Source organism: Gorilla gorilla, chromosome 10 (assembly GCF_029281585.2).
Source record: "Gorilla gorilla gorilla isolate KB3781 chromosome 10, NHGRI_mGorGor1-v2.1_pri, whole genome shotgun sequence".
In the NCBI taxonomy this organism is placed as follows: domain Eukaryota; kingdom Metazoa; phylum Chordata; class Mammalia; order Primates; family Hominidae; genus Gorilla; species Gorilla gorilla.
In genome coordinates this window covers 128038454-128056289 of record NC_073234.2, presented here as the reverse complement: position 1 = coordinate 128056289, position 17836 = coordinate 128038454, and the positions used below count along the sequence as shown (strand labels likewise).

General features: G+C 41.1%; 1 protein-coding gene across 3 annotated transcripts in view; it reads right to left on the bottom strand.

Moving 5' to 3' along the window:
* Window positions 1–17836, bottom strand: part of RPH3A (rabphilin 3A) — a 318385-nt gene that overhangs the window by 239569 nt on the left and 60980 nt on the right. The window contains exons 2-3 of one of the 3 annotated variants that reach the window (XM_055359157.2): window positions 11152–11201; window positions 8789–8849 (exon numbers count right to left, since the gene is read on the bottom strand). The exons of the other annotated variants lie outside the window; for them this stretch is intronic. The gene's annotated coding sequence lies outside the window, so the exon portion shown is untranslated. The remainder of the gene's footprint in view (window positions 1–8788; window positions 8850–11151; window positions 11202–17836) is intronic. 3 annotated transcript variants of the gene reach the window in all.

Here is a 17836-nt window from a genome sequence, read left to right as displayed (position 1 = left end):
CTCAAACTGCTGGCCTCAAGTGACCCTCCTGCCTCAGCCTCCCAAAGTGTTGAGATTACAGAGGTGAACCACCACACCCAACCAAAAAATAGTTTTTATAGCTTTTCCTTTTTGCTTCCTTTTGGCAGTCATCAGGTGGTACAGAGCAAGACAGGAGATGGGGAGAGGTCAGGAGTAGGATGAGAAGGGAATTGGTATGGGGCAGGGGGTGTGGCCAAGAAAGCAGACTGTTCACATATAGGAAGATTAATCAAATAAGCAACTAGAGAAAGAATAATGTGTGTCACTTTAGTCAATATTAGATAAGGGAGTTACAAATATAGAAAGGGAGAAAACTAGAATAAACTCTGTGGCATTGAATTAGAATTAGAGTTCTATGGTTTTCAATATATAGACTGATGTAGATTGATATATATAGATTGATTATGCATGTCTGTATATTTATTTATGTATATATTTAACAATGCATAGATACATAATATGCATATATTTGTTTATCAATGCATATAATATGTATATATTTGCATATGTATGTGTGCTTATATATTCATATCCATATCTTCCCTACTTCTGTCTCTTAGAGGACCTGGAAAAAGCAATACCCCAATATTGATGAGCACACCTCATACCCAGATCCTAGCTTCTAAAAACCATTCACCACTAAAAAGAGACAGGGCTTTTTGGAGAAATGACTGATAGCAGGGCTGGAGCAAGAAAAGTGCAAGATGAAACTGGAGTATCCTGTACCAGAAAGCAAAGGGGCACTCGAAGAATGATGCAGACAGATCAAACAGACCTAGGAGTCAGCGTGAAAGAGCTCCTACTGGCCAAACCAGGGACAATGATAGTTAGAACCCCATTAAATGAAATCGACAACAATGAGTCCATACAGTGATCAATTGATGGATAGATAGATTGATTGGCAGAAAGATAAAGTTAGATGAGGAATGGGATTTTTACATAGCCTCAAACTATCTCCCACAAAATAGATACCAATTATAAAAAAGAAAAGGATAACTTTACTTATAGAAGCCTGGCAGATACTACCTTAATCAAGTGATCAAATTGAATATCATCAGTAATGAGACAGATCAAAATCATGTGCCACCCAACAAGATGCAAGGAGAAACCAGCATCCCTTCTGTAATACTCTTGCTAAAGATGCACAACCTGAATTTAATCATCAGAAAACATCAGATAAATCAAATCTGAGGGACATTCAACAGAAAACTGGCCCATAATCTTCAAAAGTGTCAAGGTTAGGAAAGTCAAAGACAGTCTAAGAAAGCATTCCAAACTGAAGGAGATTAAAGATATATGACAAGTAAATGTGATGCCTGATTCTAGGTGAGATCCTTTCACTCCAAAGGACTTTCCTGTGGGCTAGATTGTCGTGATGCATTCACGTTCATTTCTTGGTTAGGATGGTTGTAATGTGGCTAAGCAGGAGAATATCTTTGTTTGTAGGACATAAACACTAAAGTATTTCTAGGTGATGGGGCAGCAGGTAGCAATTTACTCTCAAGTGATTCAGTGGGAAAAAAAACTCTGGTGCTGTACTCACAACTTTTCTGTAAATTTGTGATTGTTTCAAAAAATGGCTAAGTACATAACAAAGATAATCTATCTACTACATGAGATATGAGTGCTAAGCACAGTGCCTGGTATAAAGTGAGTTCTCAATGTTAACTGTTAATATCAGCATCTTTTTCCCCTTCCTCCAAGCCCAAGTAGATGGACCATGAGGCGCCATTGGCCTGGAAGGTCAATTAATCTGGCAATCTGGGCACCAGTCCAACAGCAACCATTACCTATCAACAAATTGATCTTGCCCCAATAGATCAAACACTTAGCAGCCATTCCTACAGATACAGCAAAACATTTGTTTTCATTAGAGCATTTTACAGACAAACAAGCCATACGATCCATCAGCAATCCTATTGGCTCAGCCTGCAAAATATGTCCAGCATCCAAACACCTCTTATCACCTGCACAGCTGACACCCTGGAAGGAGGCATCGTCTTCTCTCACCCAGATCATTGTAACTGTTTTCTAATGGGTCTCCCTGCCTTTGTCCTCAATGCCCTGCAGGCTACTGTCAACACAGCAGACAGAATGGTCCTGCTAAAAATAAAATAAGATGGCCAGGCACTATAGCTCACACCTGCAATCCCAACACTTCGGGAGGCCGAGGTGGGCAGATCACTTGAGGTCAGGAGTTCAAGACCAGCCTGGCCAACATGACGAAACCCCGTCTCTACTAAAAATACAAAAATTAGCCAGGCATGGTGGCATACCTGTAATCCCAGCTACTCGGGAGGCTGAGGCACAAGTATCGCTTGAACTGGGGAGGTGGAGGTTGCAGTGATCCGAGATGGCACCACTACACTTCAGCCTGGACGACAGAGCAAGATTCCATCTTAAAATAAATAAATAAATAAAATAAAAAATACATAAATAAAATAAGATTTTAAAATCAGATCCCACTATTCCTCCATCAAAGTCTTCCAGAGATGCCCTACTTCACAGACTTGACAGTGGTCTACAAGGCTCTGTGCAATCTGCCCCATGATCTCACCAACCTCATCTCCTCCCACATTCCCTCTTGCTCACACTGCCTCAGTTACACTGTTCCATGAGCACAGCAGGGAGGCACCCACCTCAGGGCCTTTGCACTGGCTGTTCCCTCTGCCTGGAATGCTCTTCCCCTTATCCACACAGTCAACTCCCTCCCTTCTTCAGGTCGTTGCTCAAATGTCACTTTCCCAGTGAGGCTTCCTCTGACCTCCTATTTAAAAATCACAGCACCCATCATCTCAGCACTCCCTACCCACTTCCCCTATTTCATTTTTTCATGGCAATCTTCACTTTCTAAAGCCTCTGTATTATTTATTTATTCATTTTGTTTTTTGGACTGTTCATAATTATCATAATACAATCACATACCACATAATGTTTAGGTCAATGATGGACCACAAAAACCTACAATAGTGATCCCATAAGGTTATAATGGAGCTGGAAAATTCCTATCACCTAATGACATCATAGCCATCATAAGATCATAGCATAACGCATTACTCATTTGCTTGTGGTGATGTTGGTCTAATCAAATTCATTATGCCATCAGTTGTATGAAAGTATAGCACATGAAATTCTGTACAGTACATAATACTTGATAATAATAAGAAATGTCTATGTCACTGATTTATATATTTACTATGCTTTATCATTATTTTAGAGTGTATTCCTTCTGCTTATAAAAAGTTTGTGCATCTGACAAAGGACTAATATCCAGAATCTACAAGGAACTCCAACAACTCAACAAGAAAAAAAACAAATAACGCCATTAAAAAGTAGGCAAAGAATATAAACAGACATTTCTCAAAAGAAGACATACAAGTGGCCAACAAACATATGAAAAAATGCTCAACATCACTAATCATCAGAGAAATGCAAATTAAAACTACAATGAGATCCCATCTTACACCAGTCAGAATGGCTATTATTATAAAGTCAAAAAACAATATGTGTTGGCAAGGATGTGGAGGAAAGGGAACACTACTGGTAGGAATGTAAATTAGAACAACCTTTATGGAAAACAGTATGGAGATTTATCAAAGAACCAAAAATAAGCTACCATTCAACCCAGAAATTCCACTACTGGATATCTACCCCCAAAAAATAAATTATTATATAAAAAAGACACATTCACTCATATGTTTATCACATCACTATTCACAATAGCAAAGTCATGGAATCAACCTAAGTGCCCATCAACGGATAATTGGATAAAGAAAATGTGGAGATATATATATATATACACCATGGAATACTATATGGCCATTAAAAAGTATGAAATCATGTCTTTCACAGCAACATGGGTGGAACTGGAAGCCATTATCCTATGGGAAATAACTCAGAAACAGAAAATCAAATATTACATATTCTCACCAATAAGTGGGAGCTAAACGATGAGTACACATGGACATAGAGAGGGGAATAATAGACACTGGGGACTCCAAAAGGGGGAAGAGTGGGAAGGGATTGAGTATTGAAAAATTACCTGTTGGGTACAATGTTCACTATTTGGGTTACGGATACAATGGAGGCCCAAACCTCACCATTACACAATATACCCATCAGTGCAACTGAGGAAGACACTGAGAAGATACTGATAAATTCTGGAAGAATTACAACATCTATAAGTACACTAAGAACCTTGCTTAGGCTTGGGGTGATGTCACCAAGGAGTATATAAATGGCATCTGCAAGAAGATACTCGAGAGATTTATCTATGACGTCAAAGGATTTGCCAAGGTTGAGGAGGTTGCAAAAATCAACACAGCTGTGGTTGAGATGGCAAACAACTTTGCACATGTGCCCCCTGAATCTATAATAATGAAAGAAAAGTTTGCTGTAAAGCAGGATGCCATGTTAGCCCAGAAGCAGCCTCATACATCTGTGTTTACCAAGACTCGTGGCTGCATCATTTTCTCTTGTGCTCTTGTTCTGTCCATCATGGCCCCTAAGTGCACAAAATCGACAGCTAATGTTACCAGTAAGAGGCCACGTAGAGCGACTGACCAGGAAATGAAAAAATGAAATTGAAAGTGATGGTTGTTGCTCACTAGGCAAGCATGTCCCATTCCTGCAGCTATGATCTTGAACAAGAACAAAGTGACTGGAGTTGTTTAAGGATCTGCTTCATTGAAGGTAACAAGACTAACAAAAATGGGACTGGGCGTGGTAGTTCATGCCTGTAATCCCAGCACTTTGGGAGGCTGAGGCTGGCGGATCACCTGAGGTCAGGAGTTCAAGAACAGCCTGGTCAACACGGCGAAACCCCGTCTCTACTAAAAATACAAAAAAATCAGCCAAGCATGGTGGTGCGCACCTGTAATCCCAGCTAATCAGGAGGCTGAGGCACCAGAATCGCTGGGACCTGGGAGGCGGAGGTTGCAGTGAGCTGAGATCGCGCCACTGCACTCCAGCCTGGGTGACAGAGCAAGACTGTCTCAAAAAAAAAAAAAAAAAAAGACCAACAAAAATTCGAGATGGGCCCAAATCAGACATGAAGAAACTTCTATTGACCTAGATTTAAGACCGGACACACAAGGTCCCTCTCAGCACCAGGATGATCACGGTTTAAGCAAAAAGCTGGTTTCGCAATGCTGAAAGAAAAGGCTGGACCCGACTATGATGTTGAGTTTACTGCTAGCGCTGGGTGGTTTAAACAATTCATGAATCATTATTCATTACATAATGAAAATGTGAGTGGTGCGTCTGCAAGTGCTGATGTGAAGGCAGCTGAAGAATTTTTGGAAACTCTAGATAAGCTGATTGTAGAGGAAAATTACTTGCCAGAGCAAATCTTCCCTATTCTGGAAACAGATGCCTGAAAGGACTTTCATCCATAAGGAGGCCAAGTCAATGCCAGGTTTCAAGGCTTTTAAGGACAGGATAACTGTCTTGCTCTGAGACAATGTTGCAGGCTACAAAATGAAACCCTTTGTGGTCTGGCCTTCAAGCCATGGCCTTCAAGCATATCAGTCAGCACACACCACCAGAGGAGTGGAGGAGGAATAAGAAGTCATGGATGGATGACACACGAATAAGAAGTCATGGATGGATGATGCCCTCCTGAATTGCTCTGCCAGCAAAATGGGGAAACACTGATAGAGGAGAAGAACAAGCCTTTCACGATTTTGCTTAGTGTTGATAATGCTCCCACACATACTCCTTTTATTGGTGATCTTCATCCCAATATCAAAGTGGTGTTTCTACCTTTGAACACCACCTCCTTGAACTAACCAATGGATCAAGGAGTTACAGCAGCTTGTAAGACCTACCATCTGAGGAGAACCTTTGCCCAGCCTACTGCTGCAACTGAGGAAGACACTGATGAATTCTGAAAGAATTGCAACATCTATAACTACACCAAGAACCTTGCTGAGGCTTGGGGTGATGTCAACAAGGAATATATAAATGAAATATGCAAGAAGATACTCAAGGGATTTCTCTGTGATTTCAAAGGCTTTGCCAAGAATGGGGACGTTGCAAAAATCGACAAAGCTCTGGCTGAGACGGCAAACAACTTTAACCCGAGTGTGGATGAAGATGACACTAAGGAGCTCCTAGAGGTGGTTCCTGAGGAATTAACTAATGAGAAGTTGGAACTGGAGCAGGAACGCATAGTGAAAAAACAAGGCAAGAGAAAAGAAAACTGCAGAAGAAGGAAAAGAAGAATCCCCAAGAAAATTCACAGGGACGGGTTTAGTAGATGCTTCTGCAGACCTCAAAAAGCTCCTTAAAGAGTTTGAAAGCAATAAGGACCCCAACACTGAAAGGCTTTCATTAATAGAGGGGAATGTTCATGGTGTATTATCTGCTTACAAGCACATCTATGATGACAAAAGGAAACAAACCAAGCAAACCCCCCACGGACGTGTTTCTGAAAAGAGTGACATCTCCTCAAGAGCCTCAGCCAGGTCCTTCAGGAGGGATTCCAGAAGAAGGGATTGTTATCATAGGAGAGGACAGCTCCGTGCAAGTTCTTGCCCCTGAAGATCTTCCAGTGGAAAAGTTGTGAAGTGGAAGGTAACGATCTTGACTAATACAGCTAATACAGTGTATGTGTCTTTAACAATGTATGTGTGTGTAGGCCTAGGCTAATGTGTGTGCTTGTGTTATCGTTTTTAACAAAAAAAAGTTTAAAAAGTAAAAATAAAATAAAAAGTTCTTAAAATTAAAAAAGCTTATAGAATAAGGATATAAGGAAAGAAAATATTTTGTACAGCTATACAATGTGTTTGTGATTTAACAATGTCTTTGTGTTTTCACAAGAGTCAAAATTTTAAAAGATTAAAGATAACTATTGGGTACTAGGCTTAATACCTAATACAACAAACCCCCATGACACGAGTTTGCCTATATAACAAACTTTCACATGTACCTCCGAACCTAAAATAAAAGGGTTTTTTTAAGTATATAAAGTAAAAAGGTTATAATAAGCTAATTTATTATTGAGGAAAGAAATTTTTAAATAAATTCAGTGTAGCCTAAGTGGACAGTGTTTATAAAGTCCACAGCAGTGCACAGTAATGTCCTAGGCCTTCGCATTCACTCACCACTCACTCACTGACTCACCCCTCACCCACAGCACACTCCAGTCCTGCAAGCTCCATTCCTGGTAAGCTCTCTATACAGGTGTACAATTAAATTTATCTTTTTTTTTTCTTTTTTTTTTTAGATGGAGTCTCGCTGTGTCACCCAGGCTGGAGTGCAGTGGCACGATCTCAGCTCACTGCAATCTCTGCCTCCCAGGTTCAAGCAATTCTCATGCCTCAGCCTCTTGAGTAGCTGGGAATACAGGCTAATTTTTGTGTTTTTAGTAGCGATGGGGTTTCACCGTTGACCAGGCTGGTCTCGAACTCCTGACCTCAAGTGATCCGTCCACCTCGGCCTCCCAAAGTGCTGGGATTACAGGTGTGAGCCACCTCCCTCGGCCTGTATTTATCTTTTATACTGTATTTTTATTGTACTTTTTCTATTTAGATATGTTTAGATACACAAATACTTACAACTGTGTTATAGCCGCCTACAGTATTCAGTACAGTAACATGCTGTACAGATTTGCAGCCAAGAAGCAATAGGCTACACTATACAGCCTAGTGGTACAATAGACTATACCATCTAGGTTGATGTAAGTATACTCTATGACAGTCAAATGACAACGAAATCACCTAAGGATGCATTTCTCAGAGCACATCTCCATCATTAAGCCATGCATGACTGTTTTGCTCTTTGAGGGCAGAGGTTTTGGCTGCTTATTTTCACCAAAACATTCCAGCACCTAAACAGTGCCTGAAACATGACAAAAGCAATCAGGGAATATTGTTGAAAATGAATTAATGAATGAATGAGTAATTAAATGAATGAATGAGCTTTTGCATGGGGCAGAGGAAAGAAAGGAGGAGGAGAATAAACTGTGCAGGAACCACACCAGGTGGTGGGACTCTCCAAGATCAGAGCCTGTGTTCTCTCCTGGGTCACTCAACAGCCACCAGTCCAGTCCCTTTCCACTCTGGCCCCATGTTATTAGAACAAATGGAGGGAGTAACAGGTTTGGAGTTTTGTTGTTTTTGAGAAACAGGGTCTTTTTCTGTCACCCAGGCTGGAATATAGTGGCACGATCATGACAGCCTCAAGTTCCTGGGCACAAGCAATCCTCCCACCTCAGCCTCCCAAACAGCTGGGACTACAGGTAAGCGCTACCACACCCAGCTAATATTTTCATGTTTTTGTACAGAGAGAGTCTCACTATGTTGCCCAGGCTGGTCTCGAACTCCTGGCTTCAAGTGATCCTCCCACCTCAGCCTCTCAAAGTGCTGGGATTATAGGTGTGAGCCACCACACCCTGGCTCTAGATTTTTTTAAATGAAGGTCTCCACTTGGCAGTTTCTCAAAAACAATTCCCACATGATCTAGTAATTCCACTTCTAGGTATGTACTCAAAAGACTTGAAAGCAGAGACTCAAATGGACATTTGTACATAAATGTTCATAGCAGTACTATTCACAATAGCCAAAATGTGGAAACAACCCCAATTCTTCCACCAGATGAATGGGTGGATAAACAAAATGTGGCCTAGCCATACAATGAAATATTATTCAGCCTTTAAAAAGGAATGAAATACTGATACATGCTACAAAACACGGAACCCGTAAAACATTATGCTATGTAAAACAAGCCTCACACAAAAGGACAAATATTGTATGATTCCACTTACATGAGGTATGTAGAAGAGGCAATTTCACAGAAGCAGAAAATAGAAACATGGTGTCCAGGGGCTAGGGAGAAGAGAATGGAGATGGGAATTATTGTTTAACAGGTACAGAGTTTCTGTTTGGAATGATGAAAAGGTTCTGGAAATGGACAGTAGTAATGGTTGAACAATGTTGTGAATGTCCTTAATGTTACTCAACTGTATATTTTTAAATGGTGAGAATGGTAAGTTTTATGTTCTTTATATTTAGCACAATTAGAAAATGAAAGTTCATGTATTCCATGGCATTTGAAGTCTCCTGTAGCAAGAGTAAGACAGATCTATAGAACTCACAAGCAAACGTACCAAGATAATATAATGAAGTTTTTAAAATGTTGAATGGTTTTGGTTTAGCTGGGGGCGGGGGTTGGTTTTTGTTGGGATTTTGTTTGTTTGTTTGTTTTTTGGGGTTTTTTTTAGTAACGAGGTCTCACTGTGTTGCCCAGGCTGGGGTGCAATGGTGCAATCTCTGCTCACTACAGCCTCCACCTCCACCGGGGCTCAAGCCATCCTCCTGCATCAGCCTCCCAAGTAGCTGGGACTACAAGCATGCACCACCATGCCTGGATAATTTTTGTTTTGTTTTTTTTAGGAACGGGGTTTTGCCATGTTGCCTAGGCTGGTCTGGAACTCCTGAGCTCAAGCGATCCACCCATCTCAGCCTCCCAAAGTGCTGGGATTACAGATATGAGTCACCACACCAGCCTTGAATGGTATTAATAATACGAACACAGTTGTATTAAAAATTAAATGTTGCCAGGAGCTATGGCTCATGTCTGTAATCCCAGCACTTTGGGAAGCCAAGGTGGGAGGATCACTTGTGGTCAGGAGTTCCAGACCAGCCTAGACCACATAGTGAGACCCCTGTCTCTACAAAAACATTAAAAAATTAGCCAGGTGTAATGTCACTCGCCTGTGGTCCCAGCTACTCAGGAGGCTAAGATGGAAGGATCACTGGAGCCCAGGAGGCGGAGGTTGCGGTGAACTACGATCTGCTCCTGCACTCCAGCCTGGGTGACAGAGCGAGACCCTATCTCAAAAAAAAAAAAAAAAATGTGTAAACACATATCTGTTACTTCATTCAATAAATATTTATTGTCTTCATGTGTCAGACACTATTCTAGAAACTAGGATGCAGCACTGGGGAAAAAAAGTCAAAACTTTCTGCTTCACAGAGCTGGCATAAGTTACATTTTGTAAAAAGTAAATAAATAAATAAAATTAAAAAGGATATATAAAAGGGGATGAGAAAAATTCAACTTTTGGACCCCGAATCATCCCTCATTGTGCAAGAATTTCTTCTTGGCTTCTTCCTACCCAATCTGATAAGGAAGCCTTAGTTCAATGAAAAGAGGAAGATTTGTAGAAAATTCTAAAATTGGATTAAGGGAGTTTGGCAATGATCAAGCCTATCTTCTCAGTGCAGCAGAGAGGTTAGAAATTCTGGCCCTGACATCAGGGAGGCCTGGACTCAAGTCCCACCTCCTCCATAAGTGGCTATGTGACCTTCACTGAATCATTTCACACATCTACACCTCAATGTCCACACCTACAGAACGGGGATAAAATTAGAGATGAGGTAATATAGAATGCAATTGCCTTGGCTGCTGGGACTGAACTGGAAATGTCAGCTTTCCCAGACTTCATTCATTCATTTGTTCTACAACTAGGAACTGAGGGGATGTGGATCTGCATTTGCTGCCTAATATATGATGATAATGGTGGTGCTAAAAGCTGGATCTACATTGACTGACTGTACCTCCCAAAATTCACATGTTGAAGTCCCAACCCTAGGACCTCAGAATGCAACTATGTTTGGAGATAAGGTCTTTAAATGGTTAAGTCAAAATGAGGCCAGTAGGGTGGAACCCTTATAAGAAGAGGAAGAGACACTAGGGATATGTGCACACGTAGCAAAGCTGTGTGAGAGCATGGTGAGAAGGCAGCCGTCTGCAAGCCAGGGAGAGAAGCCTCAGGAGAAACCAACCCTGTTGACACCTTGATCTTGGACTTTCAGCCTCCAGAACCGTGAGAAATAAATTGCCATTGTTTAAGCCACCCAGCCTGTGGCATTTTGTTATGGCAGCCCTAACAGGCTAATACAAATGGTGAATAAAACAAAATGAGGTGTCTGCCTTCCTGGAGCTTATAGTCAAATGCAGTATTCCTCAAAATATGAGCACCCAATTACTATAAGAACTTACATCTGTGAATGCAGATATTGCTTAGGACTGGGCCTGATATATAACAAATGATAAGAATACACAAGTCCTGCAATCTTTAATACAGATGGGGAAACTGAGGCCCAAAGAGACGGTGAGACTTACCTCAGGTCTCAGGCCTGGCTAGTAGCTCCATCTTTGACCCAACTGATGACCTATGGAAAAAAATTTCATTCTTACTGCCTCCATCACCTTAGTTCCAGTAGTACCAAGAGTCATAAATTCTCACTAAAGCATTGCATAGAGAGTTTTCTTAAATAATTCAAAATAAAAATGTGCCAGGGCACGAAATAGAAAATCTCATTACTCTCCAAGATGAATGGACACGAACTTTTCCAACTCTGAAAGGTAATAAAATGGAATGTAGCACTATCTGAAGTCTACCAAGAGATCTGGTCTATTCTACATCAAAGAACCACACAAATAAATACTATTGGTTTTAAATTTGTGTAAAGGGGCCTGGTGTGGTGGCCCATGCCTGTAATCTCAGCACCTTGCAAGGCCAAGGTGGGCCTTGAGGCCAGGAGTTTGAGACCAATCTGGTCAGCATGATGAAACCCCATCTCTACTAAAAACACAAAAATTAGCCAGGTGCAGTGGCATATGCCTGTAATCCCAGTTACTTGGAAGGCTGAGGCATGAGGATTGTTTGAACCCGGGAGGTGGAGGTGCAGTGAGGCGAGACTGCACCACGCATTCCAGCCTGGGTGACAGAGTGAGACTCTGTCTCAAAATAAATAAATAAATAAATTTGTGTAAAGGAAAAACCAACCACCATGAATTTTAAATCAGTAATTTCCTTTTTTTTTTTTTGAGACCGTGTCTTGCTCTGTCACCCAGGCTAGAGTACAGTGGCACAATCATGGCTCACTGCAGCCTTAAACTCCCAGGCTCAGACGATCCTCCCAACTCAGCCTTTTGAGTAGCTGGGACTACAGACATGTGCCACAACACCTAGCTTTTTTTTTTTTTTTTTTTTTGTAGAGATGGGGTTTCACTCTGTTGCCTAGGCTGGTCTCAAACTCCTGGGCTCAGCGATCGTCCCACCTCAGCCTCCCAAAGTGCTGGGATTCCCGGAGAGTGAGCTACCACACCTGGCCTAACCAGTAATTTTATCTCTGAGAATGTCACCTACAGAAACAACCCTAAGTCGAAGGCAAACAAAAACATTTTGCACAGTATGTATATTAAGAGAAATGAAAAGCAACCTAAATGTCCATTAACTGGGAAATAAGTACATTCCACTCGGTGGAACATTATTCAGCCATAACAAATTATGTATGATAGCTTTATGGGACATATTTATGTTATTAGGTCAAGTAAAAAAATAGAAATATAGAATTGTATATAGTATATGTAGTGATCACAGTTGTGATAAATTAAAAACTAAGCATATAAAAATACCAGTGGGAAATACACTAAAACATTAACAGTGGTTGTCTCCATTTGTCTCCTCAACTGTATTTTCCAAATGATCTGCAATGATTATAGACATAGAAGAAAACCAAATTGATTTTTTAATATATTTTATAGTGTCAGGAGAAAACACAGCCTGAATTGTCTCCTCAAAATGAGTCTTATATTCTAAGACTAGTAGCAAGAATAATAACAATAACAGTTAACATGTATCAAGCATTTACTATATGCCAGGCACTGTTCAAAGCATTTGACTTTCATTCACTCGCTTAAGCTTTTTCCCACTTACTCTGTGGCAGCTGCACCCACCACCCTCCTTGCTATTCCTCAAACTGTTCACTGCCTCAGGGCCTTTGCACCTGCAGTTCTCTCTGCCCGGAAGAGCTGTTCCCTGCTCTTCCCCCTGTGTATATCCACATGGCTCACTTTCTCCACGTCTTTGCTCAAAGGTAACCACCCTAGAGAGGCCATTCCTGACCATCCAACCTAAAGCAACACACACACACACACATACACATACACCCTCTCTAGCCCCATTACCCTGGTTTATTTTTCTTCATGGCTTATTCTGTTGATTGCAGCATGAAATTTACTCATTTATTGCCTATTGCCCCCATTAGAACATCTCTCTGTTTTATTCACTACTGTCTCCAGCATCAAGAATAACACACCTATCACACAGTAGATATTCAATAAAAGATAACTAAATATACCCCAAAATATAACCATCTTAGGAAGTAGTTACCTTTATTCTCCCATTGTACAGATTATGAAACTGAGGCATAGAGAGACTCGCTCAGGGTCACATGGCCAGAGCAATGGTTCAAATATACAGTCTGGCTCCAGAACCCAAATTCTTAGCCAACAAATGGCTTGAGGTGGGGTTGTAATTGTCATGGTATTGATAACGATGAGGCAGATTTTGTTAAGGATATCTTCAAAAAAAACAGGCCAAGGGAAACATCACTTTTGTCCATTAAACATAAAATGTGGGTCTTCAATCCAGAAAAGAAAAACTGGTTTGTGCAAGTGTAATACAACTAGGCTCCTTTGATTCTTAGCTGTTCTGCGCTCTGGAAAAAACCTAAGCTAATGTGTGGCTAAATTCACACTTTAGAGTACCCCCATAGCTTTTAAGATTAATGCAGTCCCAAAACTATGGGATGCATACCCTCCAGTGTTAGCAAAAGAGACCATGCAGTTAGGACCAGCCCATTTACAAGGTCATCTCCAGATTGGTCATCAAACCAACTCTGTGAGTTGGGGACTCTCACCAGGCATCAGCAATATGAGGACAGGCACTGTGTGTCTTGTTCACTGTTGAGTCCCAGGCCCCTCAAGTGTCATCTGGCAAACAATCAGCAAACAGTGAGTATTGAAAAGTGGAATTAACATTAGGGATGGAAAAATGGAGGCTCAGAGAGGGGACACCACTTTTCCAAAGTCACACAGCTAGTAGACAGGAAACTGTCCAACCTCACTGTGCACATAATCATTTTGAGGCTGAGAAAAGGGAGGCTCCCCAAGCCTGTGTGGTGATGCACTGGCCATGAGAGGTGGCTGGGAGGAGTGTGACCGGCTGAGAGCCTCCAGTTGCCACACCTTCCAGGGTCCCTGAAGACCCACAAACTGTGAGATGTGAGTGGACATCTGCCAGGGTTTTTAGAGAAAGGTATTTTTGCTCTTAAAAAGAGGCACACAAATGAAAATGGAGCCTCTTCCATGGAGGGACATTATATTACATCTGAAAATAACATCTAGAACTGAGAGAGCCATCTTATCACCATTAGGGCTACTTACTGACATTAAGATGACAAAGGAGAAATATAAGAAGAACGTTGGTCTTAGTGAAGTTGTCAAGGCACTGAATTAATCCTGGAGTCACTGTTACCTATGATAATAAATTTTTCTTTATTGTTTAAGCCAGTTGAATCAAGATATTTTTCTTTTGGATCAAAAGCATCCTGGTGCATACAAATAGCTACCATTTAATGAACATTTACTATATGCCCATAGCACGTGCCACCTGCAACTCTCCCACCAGACTAAATGGTATACATTTCTTCTCAGATTTAATCCAGTGCAACCCATGAGGCAGGTACTGTTATTAACCTCATTTTACAGATGAGGAAACTGAAGCTCAAAACAATATGAAAATCGACCAGAGTGCCATAGCTAGTGGCAGAGCTGAGATTTGATCGTGGGATGGTATCCTTATGGCTTACCACTCTTCTATAAAACTGCCTCCTATGGCTGTCTACCGGCTGTCTGCTCTCATCTCTGCCCCCATTCAAAACGCCACTCACATTGACAAATTGATTCAGAGAACAGCTGTTGCACCCACGAACTTATGAATCAGATCTACTAGAAGCGATTGCAATCTTTGAACAATTCTGTGAAGATACTTAAGAGACATCCTATGAAATCCAAAGCAGATGTGATTTACCCCCAAGGATGGAAATTCAAGCTCCAGATGGAGTAGAAAGACGAAATTTGCAGAGGAGAGCTCACTTTGCTTTGAAACACCCTACACCTGCCTCTCTAAAAGCAAGATCCTAATTTAGTTCAAGCACTGCTTGCAGAATTTTTTTCTTGTGATAATCTTAAAACACAGTCGTAAGTGCTCTGCTCCAGTGGTTCAAGCACACATTTCAGAGAACAACAACTTTTCCTGACAATAAACTGAGAAGATCCATAATGTGCCTGGGTGATTTATACCCCAGAGAATCTAGAAAAAGCCACATAGATAAGGACATCATTCAACACAACCAAAGAAACCGGCAGACATTTAACGAGACCAAGTGTACTAACTTCAAACAAAGCAAAAACTCATACATAATGATGTTGGACAACGTGACCCTTTGTTGTAGGGGGAAAAAATACAGGGTGGCATGTGGTGTGATATTAAAATCAATGTTGCCTTGTGGTTTGGTCTAGTAACTATCATTTCAAACTCAGGACCTCATTCATAATCTTCATTTATTTGAACAACTCTCACGGTATCTCTCTGTTTGACTATCAGTCAGAACTCTCCAGCTTATATCTGAACAATACTCAACTTTTAAAAATTTAAAAAATCAAATGAAAATTTATTGTCTCTGGCATATAAAATGCCTGGGAGTCTTTTGCTTCAGGTACAGCTGCATCCAGGCACTCAAATTATGTGATCAAAGCTTGGTCTCTCCCCAGGGTATGATTCTGCTTTTCTCTGTGTTGATTTTATTTTCAGTTTCTTTCCATGTAATGAGCTGCAGCTATTCAGGGTAACATTGTGCTTTTATTATATAGCTATCTATTGTACTGGAAAGCGAGTTTCTTCCCCACTCAGGTGAGTTTCTTGTGGATATTGACCTCATCTACATGGCAGCTAAAGATGAGGATGAGTAAGGACTGAGCAAAGCTGTTAAAGATGGTCATTTGAGGATCTTTGGTGGAGTTCAAGAGATCAAAAGAATGAGCTAACATATGAAAGTACCTGGCATATAGTAGGTGCTCAATAAATGTTTCTCGGCCACTGTAGCAGAGAGGGATGGTGTTGTACCATATCTTCTAGGTACTTATCAGATGGCATGCACCTGTGACCGCCTGTCCGAGGTGTTTCTTTTGGCTCATTTGCAGGGCAGATCAGAAGTGACAGGGCATTCATGCCATCAGGAGCAACCCAGTCCACAAGAGATGAGTGCTGAAGGACAAACTCCCCTCAGGTAGGTTAACTCTGTAGCTTGTGTTCTGCACCCTCTCCCAGTGTTCCCCAGCAGGACTGAATTCCAATCACCCACAGTGCAAACAGGCTCAATCTGAACAATATCTTTCATTTTATTTATAGATTTAGAAGGTACACATGCAGTTTTGTTACATGGATATATTTCCTAATGAAGTCTGGGCTTGTAGTGTAACCATCATCCAAATAGTGTACATTGTACCATTAGGTAATCTCTTATACTTCAGCTCCCTTCCACACTCCCACCCTTCCAAGTCTCCAGTGTTTATTATTCCACTCTCTACGCCCATGTGTGCACATTATTTAGCTCCCACATAAAAGTGAGAACATGCAGTATTTGACTTTCTGTTTCTGAGTGATTTCACTTAAGATAATGGCCTCCAGTTCCATCCACATTGCTGCAGAAGACATGCTTTCATTCTTTTTATGGCTGAGTAGTATTCCATGGTATATATACCACGTTTTCTTCATCCATTCATCTGCTGATGGACACTTAGCTTTTGTGAATAGTGCTGTGATAAACATACAAGTGTAGGTATCTTTTTTCTTTAATGATTTCTTTTCCTTTGGGTTGAAACCCATTAGTGGGATTGCTCCCTGACCTGTTTTCTGAGATCACCTGCCAAATAAACCATTTGTACCCAAATTCTTATCACAGAGTGTGCTTCTGGGGAAACCCAGGCTAACACGAACATGAAGGCAAACAGCCTAGAATCATAGAGTTTTACACTGAGATGAAAGTGAGGCTGGATTTTAAGCCCCATGTAGCAGAAACTATGTCTTCTCTTTATTTCTCCACTTCCAGAGCAGGGGTGGGCACACAGAAATGTTGGCTGAATGAATGGATGAACAAAATACTTTAAATTCTATTGAAATGCAACACGAACACACACATGCTTAACTCTTGCTTAGCATTTACCTAATCTGGATTTGACTTCTGCATCAGCAGCTGGGAGTTACTGGTTAGGAAATTAGGATAATAGGATTCAGGGAGGGATGGAAGTAATGAATTAGGAAACAAGACACACGAGTCATGGTTCTATCCTCGCTACCCACTGCCTGTGGGATCATAGGTGGGTAATCCAAGCTTCCAGACCTCTTCATCCTCATAGGCAAACTGGGTACAGCGTGGTGGTGGTTAAATGCACAGATTCGGGAGCCAGGCTGCCTAGATTCAAATCTCACCTTGGCCGCTGACTACCAGTGTGAGTTCGGGCAAGTTACCAAACCTCTCTTGCCTTTAGTTACTCTAGCACAGGGTTTCTCAACCTTTAGAGCTATTGACATCTTGGGCCAGATAATTCTTGGAGGGGAGGGGTGCTGTCCCGTGCATTGTAGTACATTTAGCAGCATCCCTGGCCTCTACTCACTAGACGCCAGTAGCACCCATATTTGAGACAACCAAAAAATATCTCCAGACCTTGCCTTACCCTGGGGGAGAAATCACTCCCATTTGAAAAACACTGCTAGAAAATGGGAATAATAATAGAACACACCTTATGGAATTGATGTGAGGATTAAATTAAACAATCGAAAGTCTTAGAAGAGTGCCTGGTACTTAATGAATACTGGTTGAGTGGATTATTATTATTATTATTTACTATCATCTGCCTTATCAACATTTACATATAAATTGTGGGCAAAAGCAGCTAG